The sequence below is a fragment of the Heptranchias perlo genome, chromosome 20 (genome assembly GCF_035084215.1).
Source record: "Heptranchias perlo isolate sHepPer1 chromosome 20, sHepPer1.hap1, whole genome shotgun sequence".
NCBI lineage: Eukaryota > Metazoa > Chordata > Chondrichthyes > Hexanchiformes > Hexanchidae > Heptranchias > Heptranchias perlo.
In genome coordinates, this window is record NC_090344.1 from 18,255,185 (window position 1) to 18,261,184 (window position 6,000).

Below are 6,000 nucleotides of genomic sequence, written 5' to 3' on the forward strand. Positions count from 1 at the left end.
ATGCTTTCATCTACACTGCTTACATCGCTTCCCATTTTGGGTCCATCGGCAAACTTCGATATGTCGTTCTCTATCCCGTTATCCAATATCAATTAGACCGACTGACCTTGGGGAAATTCACATTCAGCATCAATCTCTTCATCATCTTGAGACATTTTATTTACTTTACATGTGTTGCCCAGGCATAGAATGTAAGAGCAGTGAGGTCGTTCTTGAAATGAATATAACACTAGTTAGGCCACAGCTGGAGTATTGCCTACAGTTGTGGTCACCACATTACAGGAAAGATGCGACTGCACGAGAAATGGTACAGATGTGATTTACGACGATGTTTAGAGGACTGGAGAATTTTAGCTATGAGAATAGATTCGAAAGGCTGAGGGTGTTTTCTCTGGAACCGAGGAGGCTGAGGGGAGACTTAATTGAGGTGTACAAAATTATGACGGGCCTGGATAGAGTGGAAAGGAAGGACCTGTTTCACTTAGCAGGGAGGTCAATAAAAAGGGCGCATAGATTTAGGGTAATTGGTCGAGGATTAGAGTGGAGCAGAGGGGATTTTTTTCCACCCAGCGGGTGGTGGGGGTCTGGAACTCACTGCCTGAGAGGGTGGGAGAAGCAGAAACCCCTCATCGGATTTAAAAAGCACTTCAATATGCACTTGAAGAGCCATAACCGACAAGACTACGGACCAAACGCTGGAAAGTCGGGCGATGCTGGATACCTCTTTTCCGGCCGGTACAAACACGATCGGCGGAATGGCCTCCACTGGCGTAAATTTTTCAGAATGTCTGATTCTCTGATATGATTGCCGTCTGTCTCGGCATGGTGATAACATACACTCTACCATAAGAATACTTTAATCAAATTGGTGATTTGATTCACTGTGAGAGCGACGATACATAAATGTGTAGACATTGGCTGCAGCAGCTGGGTTGCACCTTTACTTTTCCTACCGTCTCAGTCTTTCTTTAATCTTCTCTGCTGGTGTTGCAGGTTCGATCAGCCGTCGCCGTTCCATTTTACGCTCAGGCCTACCCGCACTCGGTACTGTCATGGCCTGAACACGTCTTTCGTGTTCTCACAGAAAATGCCACTTTTGCGAGCAGCTTGTCTGGACTGGACTGCACTGAGCTGGGACACTGGGAGTATTCAATTAATGAAATCAGTACTTCAAACAGAAAAAAATCTTCACTCACTCATCCTGATACATTAGGGTCTCATTAGAAGCCTAAAAAACCCATCAGGCAACAACACAAGAGACAGAGATAGGGAGAGAACGAGAAATGCATGCAAAGAAAATATAGGTTTTCAATAGAATCATACAATCATAAAATGGTTACAGAACAGAAGGAGGCTATTCGGCCCATCGAGCCCGTGCCGGGTCATTTCAAGAGCAATCCAGTTAGTCCCATTCCCCCGCTCCTTCCGGTCGCTCTATATTTTAATGCCTTCAATTATTAATCGAATTCCTTTTTAAAACCCACGATTCAATCTGCTTCCACCATCCTTTCAGGCAGCGCATTCCAGATTATAACTACTCGCTGGGTAAAAAAGTGATTCCTCATGTCGCCTTTGGTTCTTTTGCCAATCACCGTCAATCTGTGTCCTCTGGTTCTCGATCCTTCCGCCAATGGGAACAGGTTCTCTTTATTTACTTTATCTGAACCCTTCATGACTTTGAATACTTCTATCAAATCTCCTCTTAACGTTCTCTGCTCGAAGGAGAACAACCCCAGCACGGGGTAAATGCGATCAATCAGCTTCAATTCATTAATTTGAGCATTAAACAGCTCTTTAAACGTTACTGTGACGTTATGGTAGCGTGGCCTCGCGGTCTACAGTGTTCCATCAAATTTCTATGGAGGCGTGGGTTTGAATCCCACTGATGCTAGAATTTCTGGCAATGTTTATTTTGATCTGTTCACAGAAAACCCGATTGTCGTGCGGTGGAGCAGAGGATGTGAAAGAAGCTAAAAGTGAAATGCAGATATTATTTTCATCAAGGGGACAGGACACGTTTCCACAGGTAAGCGTCTCTCACCTTAAGATTCTTTCCACCAGAGTGGGACAGTTGATCAGAGTGACCGGGCTCCAGCGGCGCAATCAGTCAGTGCGTCGTCCTAAAATGACTGTACAGGGTCGGGAAATGGCGAGGTTGTTAGTTGAGTCTCACCGAGATAAACGAATCTTTTTCCTTTTGAACATTTCGAACGGAGCAAAAGGAATAATTGAGGTGTTCCAAAATGCATCAATTATTTGTCTCGCCACGTGGTTCCTCTTGTTGCAATAGCAGATGTGATATTTAGTGTTATTAGTTTACAGGAGGTAGACTGCGGTATTGGAGCCACGCACTATGATTTTGATCCGTCTGTAAATTATGGGATTTAGCTTGAGCTTTAAACCAGCGCGTTCGACCGCACAGCCACGATAATTTCCATCTTGCGATCTTCAGGAGCCACTTCTACAGCATAGAATTACTGCAAGCAAGAATTCTACCCCTGAAGCACCAATGCTTGCACGGCAGCCGGATGCATTTGTCCAGTTGGAAACCTGTCTGATGGAACAAGCAGTCTGATAGAACCGGAAGTCCAGCAGATTGACTTTTGCGGTGAGCAGATGATGAGCCTCCTTCTTGAGAGTGTTTCGCCAATCCATCTCAGAGTGGATTAAGCATTATAAATTCGGGTGGGACTGGAGCCACTTGTATAAGAGAAAGTGTAGGGGGTTATTTCCCTTCCTTGAAGGGCATTAATGATCCTGTTGAGGTTTTGATGCAAAATTTCACTTCCCAGCGCCGAAATCACCGAACCCTGAGCTAAAATTCAACGATGGTGAGATTTGGACACACAACTTTTGCAGTGATTAGAAGAAGTCCCACGTGCTACCCATGGCGCCACAAATCGGCTATCGATTAGGTTATTTCACGTTACCCATATGCTGCTTTGGAACTTTTGCTGCGGTGCAGTAAGTGGTTCAAAAGCTCAGTGGAGATTCAAAGCAGCTCCTGAGAAAGCGACACAGCGACGGTTTGTGCAATGCATAGTCCTCTCTCTCTCTCCCATTTGCTCACTCTCGCTTTCCATCTTGAGCTCTCACTCTCCCCGTTTATCTCATGAGCGCTGGAATACCAAGGGGTGGAAGTTATGTTAAAGCTGCACAGAGCTCTGGCAAGACCCCATCTGGAGGACAGCATTCAATTCTGGGCACCCCACCTCAGGAAGGATGTATGAACCTGGATGTTCGAGGGGCTGAATGGCCTACTCATGTTCCTATGTTCCAATAAATGAAAGAATAATTCAAGTATGGAGACCCGAATGTATCAGGATGAGTGAGTGAAGAATGTTTTCTGTTTGAAGTGCTGATTTCATTCATTGAATGCGCCCAGTGTCCCAGCTCAGTGCAGTCCAGTCCAGACAAGCTGCTCGCAAAAGTGGCATTTTCTGTGAGAACACGAAAGACGTGTTCAGGCCATGACAGTACCGAGTGCGGATAGGCCTGCGCGTGAAATGGAAAATTGAGGTGAAATACTCCCACAAGCAGCGGGTGTCTCTGTTTCCATTTCCAAAATACACGCACGCACGGGCCGAATCGATGCAGCTCCTGGGAAATCTGTGAGGCGACGCAGGGCTGCCGTGGATCATTTGAAGCAACTGGCACACACAAGATTCGGCCCGTTTCACGTGGAATCTCCTGTTTCTGAATCTTCTTTCCTTCCTGCTTCCTCTGCACCTCCAGCTGCCAGTTGAATTAGATGCTTGATGCAAACACAGCGAATACATGAAACCCATCTTGACCTGGTCAGCAGGGAGAGGGAAAGGATGGTGCTGGCCATTGAGAAGGGATGGATTTTGCACATACCGGGAAAAATAGACGCAAAGGTCTCATCTCCCTGCTTCTTTGCTTTGCGGAATATCTTAGCATTCAGAGATGATCTCACTGCCCCCCAGGCCCATGATCCCCACTCGCACTCTCCTTCCAATCTCAAACACTTTGCTTAGGTTTGAAATTGTATATGTTTTCACACTGGGATTTAATTTGCAGAAAGCGATGCTGTGATAACCCGAGGCTATTGAGGAGATGCAGTGCAAGAAGATATATAAAGGGCTAATTATAATAATGACTGTTCTCACACTGTGAGCTACAGTTAAAGGTGAACAACATTTAAAGTCTCATGCAGCAGGTCTGGGCCCAAATCTTTCACGTGGCATCTCCTTCTGCTTCTGTCACTCCGTTTCCTCCACGGAGAGTTCATTTGGAATTCCTGTGCGGCTGCATTGCGCATTTTCCAGAACTGCTTCGAGCGCAATTCGCTCCAGTCCATCAATTGCAGATATTAGTTTCATGAAGGGGAGAGGACACCTTTTCACAGGCAAGGGCTGTTCATCCTATTGTTTTTCTGCCAGATTAGGGCAGATGATCAAAGTAACCGGATTGGGTGAACTGTCCGTACAGGTGCCTGGTGGGCTCGTGGTTATGATTCGGCGCTTACACTGATATAATTAATTACATGAAACCAAATAAACTCTACGAAAAGAGGAATATTTCTGTAAACACCATTAACCAACCTATAACATTTTGTTGCAGACTGAAAGAAACCCTAACATGGTTACCGAGTGACACTCATAAGTTTAATAATGATTTGTTTTGTTTGTGAAACGCTTTTCCGACTGCATTTTAGGAGACTGTTTGGAAATGTTCAGTGTGTATGAGACCAGGAGTTTGGTGCAGCCGTTGTTAAATTGAACAGGAACAGCCAATTGTCGACCTATCAACACAGGAGAAGAAACTCGCCCCTGGAGGTACATCTGAAGCAAGTTCCAATATAATGAAAAAATTCTGCCCGGGATCGAATCGGGGGCTTTTTGCGTGTGAGGCAAACGTAATAATCGCGATAATACAGAAACCGCAACACGGTAAGTATTTTTAAAAATGCTCAGTGTTTATCACACCAGTAACCTGGTGCAACCGCTGATCAATTTCACATTACCGGTGCTTTGTATCAAAAAGTGTTATTAATGGTAATAGTGGGACTGAGAAATGCTTCAACAACCGGCACTCTGTAAAACAGAACTCCAATTATCGGTTTAAATAAAATCCTGAACTGACAGAGCGGAGGGCAATTAAAGATTGAATTATATCGCAATTCACTGAATCCAAACAACGTTTAAAGAAGTGAATCTCTCAGGAGTAGGATTCCTGCGCTTTTGGTGAGGAAGTGTGTTTGGCTGCTGCTTTCGTCCCCTGCACTCCCAGAAGCGCGGTGGTGGTCAGTACCGATCGCCATCCATATGGATTTCGGATCCACAAGTTTCCTGTGGAGCTGGTGGCAGAACTGCAGCATCTGACTTCAGATCCGAAGACTAAGTGTTTGAATTACGTTGGGTCGCAGCATTTTCACTGCGGCTCAGGGCTCTGCGACTGATTTTATGTCGGGACAGTGTTTGAGGGATTGGCTGTTCAGCATTTGCGCAGTAAAGCAAAATTACATTTCATACATCAATGTTTTTTTTCTGTTACTTTCTGTTTAGACCCTTTCCAGTTTTATATAGAAACAGATATCAGTATTTAAGGGATGTGCTGAGCAATGTTTGTGGAATCAGTGCAATTAAATTTGATACCTCAATGTTGTTTTTTCTGTAACTTTCTATTTACACCTTCTCCAGTTTTACATAGAAACAGGTATCAATGTTTGGAGGGTGTGGTGTGCAAAGTTTGTGTAATCAGCATAATTCAGTGTAATACAATGAATGGCTTTTTCTGTTACTTTCTATTTAGACCCTCTCCAGTTTTATATAGAAACAGGTCTCAATTTTTAAGATGTGGAGATGCCGGTGATGGACTGGGGTTGACAATTGTAAACAATTTTACAACACCAAGTTATAGTCCAGCAATTTTATTTTAAATTCACAAGCTTTCGGAGATTTTCTCCTTCCTCAGGCAAATGTTTCAAGAGCTCCTTGAAGCCTACGCATTTATACATATTGAACAATACATGGTGTT